At 41.9% G+C, this 15,797-nt stretch overlaps 1 pseudogene; it reads left to right on the forward strand.

The window, feature by feature from the left end:
• The first annotated feature begins 14,237 nt into the window (after positions 1 to 14,237).
• Positions 14,238 to 15,203, forward strand: LOC130139110 (NDR1/HIN1-like protein 26; annotated as a pseudogene).
• The last annotated feature ends 594 nt before the right edge of the window (positions 15,204 to 15,797 follow it).

Consider the following 15,797-nt stretch of genomic DNA (forward strand, 5'->3'; position numbering starts at 1 on the left):
GATTTCGGATGGTGGAAACTCCAAATTGAGGATTATCTTTATCAAAAAGATCTCTATGCACCACTTGAGGGTTGGAAACCTGAAATAGCGGAAGTGGATCCGACAGCAGAATCAGGATAGAAAATTCTTGATCGAAAGGCATTAGGTGCGATTCGTCTAGGGTTGACGAAAAAGACAGGGTACCATATCGCGAAAGCAAAAACTGCAAAAGAAGCCATGGATATTCTTACGAATATATATGAGAAGCCATCCACATCAAATCAGGTATTTTTGATGAAGAAGTTGGTTAATATGAAGTTATCTGATAGAGGTTCCGTAGCAGAGCATATTAATAGTTTCACGCAAGTCACAGATCAGTTGGAATCCGCAAGCATAAATCTGAATATGAAGCTTCAAGCTTTATTATTTTTATGTTCTCTTCTAGAAAGCTACAACACCGCAGTGTAGGGAATTTCAAGCACCATGAAGGATGATTTGACTCTGGATAATGCTGTGAGTAGTATCATGGATGAAGAGATGCGAAGAAAAGTCTCTGGTGGAAATAATTTTTCGCCATCTACATCTTCCACGGCACTAGCAGTGGAGAACCGTGGGAGAAGTAAAAGCAGAGGAAAATTCAGCGGGCGCGGTAGATCACAATCAAGGGGAAAGAGAGAGGTCGCAAAAGATGAGTGTTGGTTTTATCACCAGATTGGACATCGGAGGTTTCAATGTGAAGCCTACAAAAAGAAGCAGCGGGATGAGAATCAAGGAGCTAATGTCGTTAGTGATGAACCTTCGCTAGAGAACTTGTGTTTATCTGCAGGGTATGACTTGACAACAGACAAGTGGTTTATTGACTCCGGTGCTTCTTTCCATTGCACCTCGCAAAGAGACATATTCGCTGATTATGCTAGTGGAGATTTTGAGCAAGTGGTTGTGGGAAACGGTCATATGTGTCCAATTGTTGGAAAAGGAACTGTGATTGTGAACATCTCAGGTGGAGGACGTCTAGTTTTGCATGAAACTAGACATATCCCAGAATTAAAGAAAAATCTGATCTCAACTAGTAAACTTGATCAAGAAGGTTTGGTAACAACCTTTGGATGCAGAGAGTAGAAGATAACCTCAGGGGCAAGAGTAGTAGCAAAGGGAAAACGTACAGGTACGCTTTACCTTCTCCAGGGAGATAATATCAGTGATATGATTGCAACTACAGTGGCTACAGGTAATTTGTCTACTCTTTGGCATTATCGTTTGGGACATCTTGGTGAAAAGGTTGTAAAGCAGTTACACTCAAGGAAGTTACTTCCAGGTCTGCAAAAAGTTGAATTAGATTTCTGTGAGAGTTGCATTTATGGAAAACAAAAGGCAGTCAGTTTTCAGTTGAATGGGCGACAGAATAAAGGTAAAAAATTAGAATTGGTTCATACGGATGTGTGGGGACCGGCTCAGGAACTCTCTTATGGTGGTAAGAGATATTTTGTCACATTCATTGATGATGCAACAAGAAAGATTTGGGTCTATGCTCTCAGAGAAAAATCAGAAGTATTCGGAATGTTCAAAATGTGGAAGGCCATGGTAGAAAAAGAAACAGGTTATCAGATTAAAGCTCTAAAGTCTGATAATGGTGGTGAATACACGAGCAAGGAATTTGCTGAATACTTGAGTCGGGAAGGCATACATGGGTTGAAAACTGGTCCTAGAACTCCTCAAGAGAACGGTGTAGCTGAGAGGATGAATAGAACCATTCAGAACGTGCGAGATGCATGAGGCTACATGCGGGTCTTCCGCTACACTTATGGGCGCTACGAGTTGATGCGTGTTTATCCGATTAATAGGAGTCCATCTAGTGCGCTTGATGGAGAAATACCGCAAGAGCAGTGGTCAGGTAAAAAGATTGATTATTCATATTTAAAAGTTTTTGGTTGTATTTCATATGCTTTGATTGATAGGGAGGATAGGAAGAAGCTTGATGCTAAATCCCATAAGTGCGTCTTTATCGGATATGGTAGCGATAAGTATGGCTATAGGCTTTGGGATTATGAAAATAACAAAGTCATCCGCAATCGAAATGTGGTATTCCATGAAGAAAAGATGTACAAGGATCATCAGATGGAGCATGAGAAGGCAATAGAACCAGAATATGTTGAGCTGGACACAATACCTATGAAAATAGTTCCAGCGAATTAAAATGTACTTGAAGGGGATGAACCTATTATCAATGAACAGGGAGTTCAAGAGGAACGCGGTGATCCAGAACATACTGACGACCCTGAAGTACCTATCTTGAGGAGGTCTACATGAGTTAGAAAGCCAAAGGTAATTTTTGATCCATCAGCTAATATTGTTCTGAACCATGTCTTATATACAGATTCGGGAGAACCGGAGACTTATAATGAGGCAAAGAAAGACACATCTCACATGCAGTGGAAGCGTGCTATGAAAGACGAGATGAGCTCGTTACTTCAGAACAAAACTTGGGAGTTACCAGAGTTGCCTGCAGGTAAAAAGGCTTTGTTAAATAAGTGGTTGTACAGGATAAAAAATGAAGCAAATGGTAGTATTAGATACAAAGCGAGACTTGTGGTCAAGGGCTTTTCTCAGAAAGAAGGAATTGACTACTCCGAAATATTTTCACCAGTAGTAAAGATGACATCAATCAGAGTTTTGCTGAGTATAGTTGCAGTGGAGGATCTTCATCTCGAGCAATTGGATGTGAAAACGGCGTTTTTGCATGGGGACCTAGATGAAGAGTTATACATGGCGCAACCTAAAGGTTTTGAGGTCAAAGGTAAAGAGCACATGGTATGTCGCTCGAAGAAAAGCTTGTATGGCCTGAAGCAAGCTCCGCGGTAATGGTACTTAAAGTTTGATGGTTTCATGGAAGAAAAAGGTTTTGCACAATGTGAAGCTGATCATTGTGTTTATTTTCGCAAGTATAGCGATGGTGATATCGTATATCTCTCTTTATATGTGGATGACATGCTGGTGGCTAGTTCCAATATGAAGAGAATCACAGAAGTGAAGAAGATGTTGGCGTCGCAGTTTGCTATTGAAGACTTGGGAGAGGCCAAGAATATCTTAGGCATGAAAATCATCAAAGATAGAAAAAATAAGAAATTGTGGTTGTCGCAAGAAGACTATGTGAAGAAGGTGTTAAAGAGATTTAACATGGATAAGGTAAAACCGGTTGCCACTCCTCTAGCGAGTCACTTCAAACTTTCTAAGGATATGTGTCCGAGTACTCAGGCTTTGAAAGATGAGATGGCGGCAATCCCATATGCATCAGCAGTGGGAAGTTTAATGTATGCCATGGTGAGCACGAGACCAGACATTGCACAGGCAGTGGGAGTTGTGAGTCGATATTTGCAGAACCCGGGCAAAGAGCATTGGAATGCAGTAAAATGGATATTGAGATATCTAGCAGGTACATCAAATTACTCTCTTTGTTATGGAGGGACATCTCTAGAATTGCAGGGCTATGTGGATGCAGATCACTCGGGTGATCGAGATAGTGGTAAAAGTACCATTGGATATGTCTTTACAGTTGCAGGTACAGCAGTGAGTTGGGTATCTCAACTTCAGAAAGTAGTGGCTCTATCGACGAGAGAAGCAGAGTACGTGGCGATTACGAAAGCCTCCAAGGAAATCATGTGGTTACAAGATTACATGGAGGAGCTACATCGAAAGCAGCTAGTGAGCACATTGTGGAGTGATAGTCAAAGTGCAGTACACTTAGCAAAGAATGCAGCTTATCACTCAAGAACTAGACATATCAAGAAGCGTTATCATTTCATCAGGTCAGCATTGAAAGATAATGAATTAAAGTTACAGAAGATTGATGACTTGAAGAATCCAGCTGATATGTTTACCAATGTAGTAGACAGAGAGAAACTTATTCTCTGCACTACTACCATTGGTATTACTCCATGTTAATTGATGAGGAGTATCGCAGAGGCATAAGTTCAGGTTACTAGCTTTTGAAGTAGATGGATGCAAAGTTGCTTGGTGCATCGGGTGTATTTGTCTTCAAGTGGGAGATTGTTGGAGGATGAAGCCAAATATTGTTATTAATGGCTTTTTTGTCTTTTCTATTAATTTTGCTTTTAGGTTAAAAGCTGCACTTATATCAGTTATTGATAGAAGTTAGCCGTCAAGCGCTGAGAAGAAAATAGAGAGAAAAGAAAAGAGAGAAGAAAAAAGTGAGTTTTTTTCTTTGTGAGTGTTCTCAATCTCTTTGTGCTCCGATCTTGAGAGAAGATCATAATTGTATTCCTACTTTCTTCGAAGTCTAGTGGATTCGCAGAGTACCTCTGCGCGGAGATGTAGCCCGGGTTTGGGTGAACTTCGATAACAAATTCTCTGATGTGTTCTTTTGATTCTGTTCTTTTATTATTATATTCTGCTAGTGAGGATCGTTTGTTTGGGTTATTTTTCTAGAATCGGTGCTCGATTCCCAACAATAAGTACCTCCAGTATGAAATCTGTCGAGGCGTTTAAGAATCTCCACATATGCGGAGATTGTCATTCTGCGATTAAGTTTATCTCCATGGCAACCAGAAGATCTATAGTCGTAAGGATGCAAACTAGTTCCACCATTTTACTGACTCAACATGCTTATGCAATGACTACTGGTGACACTGCTTCTTAAATTGTCTCATTCATTGTGTAAATCGAATCTCCATTTTAGATTTTTGCCTTTGTTCCTATGTTACTTGAACTGGGATTCTATGATTTTCTTAGCAAGCCCAGCAATGTATATATCATGTCCTGAAATATATATAGCTTTGGTACTCCTACTGTCAAAGTACCAAGCAGAAGACCTCAAATGGAGGTCGCAATCTTTCAGCAATATGATTCATGGAATCGAAAACAGTCATGCTTTTGCCTTTGGATTTTCCTTGAGTGTCCAGTTTTTGGACACTAGATAATTATGTTCTGTTCTAACCTGAGCGTTCATTGGCTGAATATTCTGCATGTTTTTTGTTTTGGAAATTTTTTTTGTAATGCCTCCAACTTTTAGTTAGTCTTCATTTTCGGATGTGGCGATTTCTTGTGCTTTTATATCTTCTAGTTCAACTATGCGAGTTCATGCCATTGTTGCTGCAACATTTCCCAGACTGTTGCAGAGTGGATAAATTTAGGAAGTTGGTGGTTGAGAAGAAACAAGAGCAACTTTCATGTGCAAACAACGGTTTGAAACCAAGAGGCATGATCCTTGAGGGGTTCATGCAATGATCAAGTATTGCATCCAAGTCAGCGAGGAAAATGTTTACCGTCAATGGGGGATCGTTCCTGGTGTACATCTTAGCTCCATATTGTTCCTCTGCAAGGCTTTTACTGTGACATCCCGAATTTCGGCCCATTTTTAGGATTTATAAAACGTGTAATCCGTCAGTGCGCTTATAATGGAATCTCGTCCGGGAACTGATCACTCTCGGGTTCTTGTTTTTAAAATAGAGATTTCGCTAGAATCGCACTCGATCGAATTTCGCCGTTATTTAGACCCCGAACTTGACAGTCGATTTTCGGGAGTTTCAGGATGAAATAAATTGGACGGTGTCGATATTGTTGTAGCCGACGTCGAGATTATCAGGAATAGTGAGAAAGTGGATTTTTGACCATATGCGAATTTGGACTAGTAGACCTCCCTCGTAATGTGTTTTGAGTTATTTTATTTTGGCCATTTGTCCTATAATATTAATTTGGATTTTTGCGGACCGTTAGATCGTTTTCCGAATTTGAACCGTGTCCGTTGGATCGCGCTCGAGTGGGCGTTGACTTTTTGGCTCTCTTCTCTCTCCTCTCTCCTCTGCCGCGCACGTTTCTTTTTCCCCCAGCGCATCCGTCCTCTCCTTCTCTCTCCTCATTGCGTCTGCCCCTCCTTTTTCTCTCTCTCTCTCTCTCTCTCTCTCTCTTTCCCCTCCTGGCCGCGCACGTCTCCCCCATGCAACGTCCCCTCAGCCCGCGCCCATGCAGACCAACCCTCTGACACACCACTCTCTCTCTCTCCTCTTCCTTCTTCTTCTCTTTCTTCTTCCCTCTCTCCCTTCTCTCTTCTCTTCCTTCTTCCTCCCCCAGCCCCGACTGTTCTGCTTCGTTTCTGTCCTGCACGCAGTCCGCCATGCGACCGCCCCGCCGCCTCCGCCCGACCGTCCGCCCAAGCTCGCTCGGCCACCGTGCGGCCGACGCCGCTCGGCCCGCCGGCCTGCCGTGCCGTCGCCGCCACGAGCCCCCCCTCTCCGTCTCCTTCCCCTATTTTCCTTCGCCAAGCCGAGCCCACCCCTGCCCAGCTCAACTCACCAGCCCGTCCGACGAGGCCAAGCTCCGCCGAGCCGCCGGCCAGCTCGCCCAGCCGTCCCCGTCGCCGGCCAGCTCACTCGGCTAGCTAGCCGCCGTCGCGTCCCTCGGCCCCCCGGCCCACCTCCACCTCTCCTTCAGCTAGTCGCCACCGTGTCGCCGTCGCAGCTGCCCGCTGCTGTCACCATCACCGCGTCGCCGTCGCCGGTTGTGGCCACCGCCGCCGCCTCGCCAGCCCAGCCCGGCCGTGCCCGGCTTGCCCAGGCCGTGGCCGGCCCGTTGCCCACGCGACCAGGCCGCTCGCCCGCCGCCCGGCGCCTTGCCCGTCGCCCAGCGCGTTGCTGTTCAGCCGGCCCCTCGCCCGGGCACGTCGCCCATTCCGCTCGACCATGCGCCCCGGGCACGCCGTTCGGCCACCGCGCCCGCGCGCCAGGCACGCCGATCGGCCATCGTGCCCGAGTTGGCCAGCCAGCGCGCCCGTTGGCCTGCGCCCGCGCCTAGTTCGGCACTGTTCACCCGGGCCATTTTGGGCCCGAGCTGACTTTTCTCGGGCCAAAACCTAGTAAGTGACTTCCTAAACCCTACCTAGTACTTTGGGTATTTTTAGACTTGTTTAGGATGTGATTAGTATCGGGTTAGGAATTAATTTAGGCGTGGGCTAATTAGATTGAGTGTGCCCAATTTATGAATTATTATGGTGATAATTGTGTGGCTAATTTAGTGATTGACTGAGATAAATAGCATGACTGAATTGTCGTGGCGCTTGTGGGTGAATTGGAATCAATTGAATGTGTTGACTTGAATGTCGGGTCGGTGGGCCGATGTGGGGAGCGTGAATTGAGTTGACTGATGTGGCGTGCTAGATTGACATTAGTAAAAGGGTGGTGATTGAAATTGATTTATATGACTAAGAGCATGGTAAATTTTGTATTGTGGTGCATGTGCATGAGAAAAGCCCGGATCGATAGGAGGGCTGAGCCTGAGGCGTGTTTACGCGGGCTGTGAAAGGTGAGTTAGACCTGAGGCGTAGGTTACGCGGGTCATTGGAAAGGGAAAAATGTCCTAAGGCGTGGTTACGCGGGACGAAGCCCGGCTTGACCTGAGGGCTGACCTGAGGCGCAGTAGCGCGGGTCGTGGGAAAGTGTGAAATATCCAGTGAGGGACGGAGCCTGGCTTGATCTGAGGGCTGACCTGAGGCACAGTAGCGCGGGTCGTGGGAAAGTGTGAAATGTCCAGTGAGGGACGGAGCCCGGCTTGATCTGAGGGCTGACCTGAGGCGCAGTAGCGCGAGTCATGAGAATGGGCCTGAGGCGCAGTGGCGCGGGTAGTGTGAAAGGACCTGGAAGGTCGTGAGAAAGTTGGCTGGACCACGCATATTGCATAGTATTTTATTATGAGGTGAATACTGCTAGGCATGGTATGGGACGTGCCCAAGTGGTTTTACCTTATAATCGAGACACGCGCGAGTGTTATTGTATGATGCATGGGAAATTTCCTTGTGTGATCTGAATATGAGCTCTGTTGGATGCACTAATGTGATTTGACTAATGTACAGTGTGGGCATGTGATTGGATGGCGAGGTAAGTCCATTGATGTGAATTATATATAAGTTATCGGTTAGATTGCATGTTACAACTTGTCTGGGTACGCATTGGCCTATGTGGGGTATAGGGGGTTGCTTATTGAGATTCGTTCTCACGGTTATTATATAACCATTTTCAGATCTGCGACCGTGATTGGTTGGAGACGCCACCAGGGTATCTCGGGGATGGAGGACGGGTCAAGTTACCCCATGTTTTGTGTGCCCCTCTTTTGTATAGCGAAGTAGGATACCCCACCACTATTCCCTTTTGATGTTGTGTATTTGAAATTATTGTTTTGTGCTATCCCTTTGTCGTATTTTATTGTCTGGGTTGTTTTAAATTCGCTTCCGCTTGCCTTTATCGTTGGGTGTTTCGTTTGGGTCAGCGACGCGTCCTGGGACGTCGCGTTCAATACGACCGTTGAAGGGGTGTCGCGAGCCCGTTGGGGTCCGGGGCGTGACATCTACTATACAGCATTGGAGTCGTCAAAGCAGGGAGGAAAATGTTTACCATCAATAGGGCATCGTTCCTGATGTACATCTTAGCTCCATATTGTTCATCCTTGAGGTGCTCGTTACTAGTTTCCCCTCAGCAAATGACTGCATGTAATCTCAAGGCGTTTGACTAGGATGTGCACCTTAACTGTCATGTTGTTGCCGGCAAAGTGTTTTATCAGTGGTAGCAATTATGATCATCTATACATACAATTCCTATCAAAAGAATATTCATATCTTCTGAGGCAAGACTTGACGAGGAAATAAAGTTGTGCCACGCCTCATGCCATAAGCCCACGAAGCCGCTTGCATTCTCGAACGATGCATGTGTTTAAACTAGTGCAGATAACAGAATCCGCAAAGTTAAATAATTTGCACAAGCAGGTGATTTGAATTAAGAATCCTATCAAGTAGGTAAGTAGCTTTCAGATGAATTGAGTTTCTTGCTCATTCTCGTGGTTCTTCATGCTCACTGGAGAATCATCCTGATGAGCAACACCACTCGTTGTAACAGGGGGCTGTGCAGCTGTCTCTTTCAGTTCCATTGACATTTGTTGCTCCGCTGCACCATGAAAGGAGGGCGCGAACAATTGAAACATCACATAACGAAGTGTTCAAAGTACGACAACCAGACCCGTCTATTGGAAGGCAGAATTCATAGGCTGAAGTTCAAGGTCTAAATAAACCGACTGCCAGAAGGAAACAATTATAAAGATGATAGAACAAAATGCTTGGCGAAACGGTAGGTGCCAACCTAACTTTCTCGGTGGTTTGTTTATGATAACGTGTTTAGCATAAACCTTAACAGAAAGACTAGCCAAAACATGCCTCCGAACTATCTGCGGTAACAATGGTATATCCTTGGACACAAATTATAAAATCTCAAGTTTATACTAGATATTGAGTTTCCATCTTTTATGGAGATATAGATATTTCAATAAGTTTGGGACTTTGCCTGTTCAAAATGTCATCGGAATTAGGATGGATGAGAGAGCGAAGCTATTTATTGATGATTTCTATATGTAATACCTCGGTTTCAATACAATTCTAGTGATTAGGCGATTAATTCATTTTAAGTGTCCACTTAAGAGGGTGTGAGCGGTGATGGAAACTCCTGGTCACGCAGATTTTAAGGTCGATTTCATCTTGTCAGGCACACACTGATTCTGAAAAAGAATAGTTATCATTCTAAGTCAATATACGACATGAGATGCCAAAAACAAAAAAAGTCCAGAGGCTACAAAACAATTTGTATATAGGTGATGCTCACTCTTCTCTGTAGTGTGGTCTTGTCAAAACGAAGGATGCCTGCAACTATTCATGTCATCATGTGCTTTCACGAAATTGCATGTTTCTTGCTTACTTGCCAGTTCTTGAAGGCGAAAAACTGAATGGAGCACTAATTTCGTGGCTTGTTGAATAAATCCACTGATTTGTTATTTTGGGTAGAAATAAATGTTGGCAATGGAAAAAATTCTCCTTTTTTTCATCAAGAGGAAAAAAATTCTCCTTATCTGCAATGATTTCTTATATGTTTTTGATACACAAATAAATTAAAATTACGATATAATAATCTACAGGAATATAACTATCACATACTGCAATACAATGAGAATTCAAATCTCAAAATTCAACGTTTTGCTGGTATGGGCAGGTTTTTCAGGGTTGTGCAATGTCTATAGACTCAAGATTTAAGGGCCTAACCGTAAATGAAACAAATGGTCTCTAAATTTAATCGATGACAAAGTTTGAGAACATAATGTAACTCCTGAACTTTAAATTTATTCAATATGATCCATAAACTTTAACTCAATGTGCAATGTCATCCCTGAATTTTTAATTTATTCAATCTGATCTCGAAACTTTTGGTACATGTTTAATTTAGTCCATAAACTACATGAAAATTTTCAATGTTATCCCTAAACTTGAATTAATTGAAGGACAATATTGAACATTTTCATATAGTCTGAAGACTAAATTGAACATGTACCAAAAATCAAAGGACCATGTTGAATAAATTAAAAGTTCAGAGGCAACATTGCACATTGGATTAAAGTTCAGGGACCACATTGAATAAATTTAAAGTTAAGGGATCACATTATATATTGGGCCAAAGTTCATCAACTATTTGTATCATTATCCCTTTGCAATTGTAAGCTACATCACTCAGATAAAGATGGAGAGCCACATCAACTTCTTGTTCATATTATCATCACTACTCCCATGTTTGCATAAAAAAATGACCAACTTTTAGTTATTATTGATATATGATAGACTTAGTCAATGAGAACATAGTTTGGTCATTTTTTAATAGAATTATCGACAACTTGAAGAATTGACGGCTTGAAGAAATCGACAAAAGGTGGAGTCAACAATTTCGCATGTAGCTATTAAAAAAGTAATCGTCAACATAGTGATATAAAGCAACCATCAAGATAGTGAAATAAAAAAAACCATCAAGATAGTGGAGTTGCAGAAACCGTCAAGGTAGTGGAGTCAACGTAACCATTCAGTAACCGTTTGTAACATATGTTTGTAACCTCCATTGATAACTGTCGATTGTAGGCTGTAAATAGCCACATTGTACTCCTTGGAAGCCGCCCCCCGCACACAAACAAACAATCATGTTATCTTTCAATCATTTTTCAATTACTACACTATAGTTATAGTTTCCACACTTACGTCGTCGATTAAATTTGACATGTTTATTAGCTGTAGTTTCCAGATCCGCGTCGTTTATTACGTTACCACATGTATCTTTGCTATATATCATGGTGCCTCGTTCTCAGGATTTGTCGTTGACTAAATTCAACATGTTTCTTAAGCTCTACCGTCAATTAAATTTCGACATAGTTTGGGTACGTTTGATTCCGTTTGAAGTATTACGTTCTCAGGATTTGTCGTCGATTAAATTATGGCGGTTTGTGTACGTTCATGATTGAAGTTGCTCTCCTATCCATTAAAGAAGAAAGGGCCATTTACTTTGTCTCTCTCTTGGCCTGGTTCAATATTGAAGTGATTATGTTATCAGGCTTTCTCTTCAATTAAATTCCAGCACAGTTTATGTACGTTTAGTTTCGTATGAAGCGAAGCTATCATTTCTCTTGTCTATTGTGATATTTTTTGTCCGAAATCGCCACTGAACTTGTCTTTTCCATAAAAATCAAAGAATAACTTTTGGTGAAAAAAATTCATCGTGGAGTCGAATTCTGACACAACATCCTCACAAAGTTATCTCCTCAAAATCCAATCGAACTAATAAGCTGATGTTCTTTCGTCCACTGTTGCGATCGAACAATACAGACCCTTTATTTGGTCCATAAGCAAAATCTGATGGACGAAAGAGAAAGGAAAAATAAATAAAAAAATAAAAAGGAGAAGGTGAGAGATCATTAATAAAGTAAATGGGGTCAACCAGCTTTTGTTGATTGAGGGGCTCAATAAACACAAAAAGTCTCAAAAGCTAGAACAAAAGAGGGAAGCTCCCCTAATTTCAAACGTCTCTGCTTCCTGGTCTGTAATAATCTTTTCAAGATCTTGAACCTGAAGACTTGTTGGGTCCAACATGGCTTTGTCAAGCAGAGCTTGCTTGATTGTAACCATTGGAATGGTTGACTAGGGATTGACCCATCGAACTGCATGGATTATTTGCCCAACATTCAAATCAAATGGCCGAGCTTCTGCGAGTTGTCTACCGTATTCCAAGCACAAGCTCCTGGTGATATACAACCATGAAAGCATCAAAGAGATGCTGAGGACTCAAAAGGGTAATATAGCATCACTCTAACTATCATTTAGGCAAACAGTCACTATATCAGTAATCGATCAAAAAAAAATATCAGTACAGTTTCATATGAAAAATGTTAAAAGATTTTTCAGAATGTATCGATTAGAATTTATCATATATCTTTGGAGGATGAGAAAATAGCTCATTTGGTCAAGGTAATATTTCAATTACATGCTACTAGGAACATATATAAGTCCTATTTTCTGTTAAATTTACAAAGAGTATTTGTATCAATGATATGCCATTTTCTACTCAAAAGGGTGTCACGAAGGGCACGTTAATGTGATTCCATCAATGATATGCCTTTTTCTTAGCTCAAAAGTAAAGGTGACATAAGACACAACAAAGGTCTTGTAACTAAATAAATTTAAATGCGAGAAAGGATAGTTCTCGTGGGCTCCACAAGCAAGTCCCTAGATTCTTCGTGTTTTCCTACTTTTGCACTCTCTTTTGCGCAAAGTTCAATGAAATAAAGAGGCCACACGACAACAATTCTCCTATCTAAGTAACTTAATCAACCTCCCACCGCTAATCACGTCTTATTTTAATAGCCAAACCAAAGTTTTCTTTTATATATACAGATAAAATGGTTCACTGCATCAATCGACAAGATTTAATCAGAAGTGGAGATGAAAAGATAGATGTCTCTAGTTTGAAGTGATTGCACCAAGGTCACACGCTACTCCATTATGTCGTGACTCTTTTAAAAGACTTTGCTTTTGCCTTCAATAATTATTAAAGTATGTGTCCCTCCTGATTCTAGCTAAGAAAGATATCCCCCGTATCGTGTCCAGTCAATCATTAGCGTTACAGAATGTTCAATAAAGAAAATGTAAAGACTCCGAATTACTCAGAAAGTCATTAGGACCCACTTTTGCTTCCACTTGTCCCTACCTGTATACCATCTTTTTTTAGCTGGACTCCACGGCTAAAATTTATAGTCAAGCAACCAGTCAGTCTTGGCATGTGCATGGCAAGAATACAATTATATATAATGGATATACCGTCAAACGGGTGGGTCGGGTCGAAAATGATCTAACCCAAACCAACACATTTAATCTGTTTTGACCCATTTATATCCATTGCATATTTAATGACCCATACCCAGCCTAACTCATACCCGACCCCGACCTAGATTCCATTTTTAGCAAGTTTGCTCCTTAAATTGTTACCTTCGAAGAGTGGGCTGCTCCATGGACTGACTTTTTAAGTTAGTAAAGGAGCTCGGGGTTGGGTTATGGATGAAGCCGTGAAAGTGGTGGTGAAAGTTTGGGTTTCCTCATAAGTACAATTTGTCACAATTGTTTGAAGATGCAAGTCGGAGGTTGAAGAAAACATAACGATGGCAGAAGTAGTGTAAACAAAAGGAGAAGGTCGCGAGTCATGAAATCGAAGAGGGAGAAAGAATAGACTGGCGAAAAAGGATCAAACTGAGCTGAGCTTGACCTATTTATTAATTAGGTTGAAATTGGATTCATAACAGATCCACAAAAACCCATATGTATTGGGATTTTAACTTTAAAATCTATTATGACCCATAATTTAAGCTTGAGATGACCTATTTGTGACCCATTTAAATAATTGTGAGTTAGATTATAGGTTTATAAACCATTTTGACAGCCTTTATATACACCCTTTTGTATCTAAGTGGAGTATGGGAGAGGGTCTTTTATGTAATGACTATGCATACGATAATTATGAACAAAACCAGATAAACATAAAATCAAAATCCAAACAATTAATGAGCCTTTCGTCAAAGCCAGCACATGAAGAAGAAAATTTACGAGTGAAATCGGGATGAATTTGGAACCGGTGCAGTCATTGTCGAAGGTGCTTTTTGAAATTTTCATCAGTATTGTAAAGCATATCTTCTTCAGTTTGAGTGAAACTACAGAAGCAAACTAGGAAGAAGGGGACATGGTCACCTAATAGCCATTTCATGTTGGTCATATGCATGAGATGATAATGGTAATTTTCCAATCAAACATCTTCCCTCCATCTAGAGAGAGAGAGAGAGAGAGAGAGAGAGAGAGAGAGTAGCTACCAGTCAAACTCAATATGGCCGCAAAAAAACCAACAGTTGCTTCGCCTTTTTGGCTTGTCCCTTCCTTTATTAAAACCCCAATCTATCACCTCTCTTCCTTAGCATGCTAAGTCTCCCCCTTCCTTCCTTATCCTTCGTTCTCATCTCTCTCCCTTCAATTGCAAATGACACAAATCGACATAAGATCACCCAAACACTGCGCCCAAAAGCAAGCCAGGTTCTATGACAACATAGACAATCCCAAGCTCTACAAGAAGCTCTTCTTTGCCTTGTCCACTCTCTTCACCACCCTCCTCTCCCTCATCCTCCTGGTCTACCTCCTCCTCCACCCCACCAAGCCCAAATCTACCAACTCAACCTCTCCACCAATCCACAGCTCATCAACTCCTCCATCCAACTCACCCTTGTCGCCACAAACCCCAACACCAAGGTCGGCATCTACTACGATGGCCTCCGGGTTTATGTCACCTACAAGGGCCAGCAGATAACCCTTGACTCTCCCCTTCAACCCTTTTATCAAGGGCACCAGGACACCAATCTCCTGACTGCCTCCCTCGTGGGGAGTTCGATTCCTGTCGTTCCCTCTTTCGGTTATGAAGTGAGCCGTGATCAGAGCGCGGGCAAATTGGCAATCAGTGTCAAAGTGAATGGGAGGGTAAGGTGGAAGGTGGGGACTTGGGTTTCATCGAATTATCGGATAAATGTCAACTGCGTCGCGGTTATGGATTTCGGGCCAACGATTCCGACTGGCCCGTTGAGTTCCAAGCAAGGAAGCCAATGTTCTACTTCTCTGTGAAAAAAGGAAAGAAGGAAACTTATCATCACCGCTACTTTTAGGATACATATCTTTGCATTTTCAAGTTTATGCCTTCTCCTCTTTTGTTTGATAGTGTTGGCCTTATGTTGATGTATTTCAACTTTTTTGGCAAGTACATATGATGTTAATGATGGTTGAGAAGATGAGAAAGGTTGAAGTTATAATGAGACGTAAAAAGCTTGTTTTGATTTGTTAATGTTATCTTGGTCATCCCTTTGTCGATAATGCTAAATCGCTATATTGCCATGCATGGAGTTGAAAAGGAGGCGCATGTGCTGTCGCTTTTGTGGCCGGTATCGATACATGAAAGTGGAGAGTGGAGAAAATGATTTTCTATTTTTAAATTATACTATCAAAAACTAAAATTATTAAGAAGCTACACGTATGTACTCGCGATGTAAATGTTATTGATCCTAGAAGTCTTGATTTTGAACATTTTGAACAAGTATAATTATGAAAGGTGGTATCAAAACTCGGATCCCCACGCTAGCTTCTTCTTTTGAGTTATTTATAGCCCTTTTAATTTCCAATCATATATTTGAATTTAATGTAGCTGGAAAGTTGTTAATCATGAGTAAAGTCTCTGGCTTGTGCGATGGTAAAAGGAATGGAGTTGATTAATGTGAGATTAAAAGAGTTCTTAGGCACCAATTTCTTCTTGCTTTTGTTTTAGTAAAAGAAAGATAATTGAATCTTAAATTGGGGCTGCAACTTCGGTGCTTGCCATATGAATCCCAGATATGATTTTAAATAATTGAGTAACCAAAAAGCGGCACATGCACATGGTAAG

This window comes from Syzygium oleosum, unplaced genomic scaffold (assembly GCF_021117445.2).
Source record: "Syzygium oleosum isolate NSW1041296 unplaced genomic scaffold, Sole_v2.1 Sole_v2.10, whole genome shotgun sequence".
In the NCBI taxonomy this organism is placed as follows: Eukaryota; Viridiplantae; Streptophyta; class Magnoliopsida; order Myrtales; family Myrtaceae; genus Syzygium; species Syzygium oleosum.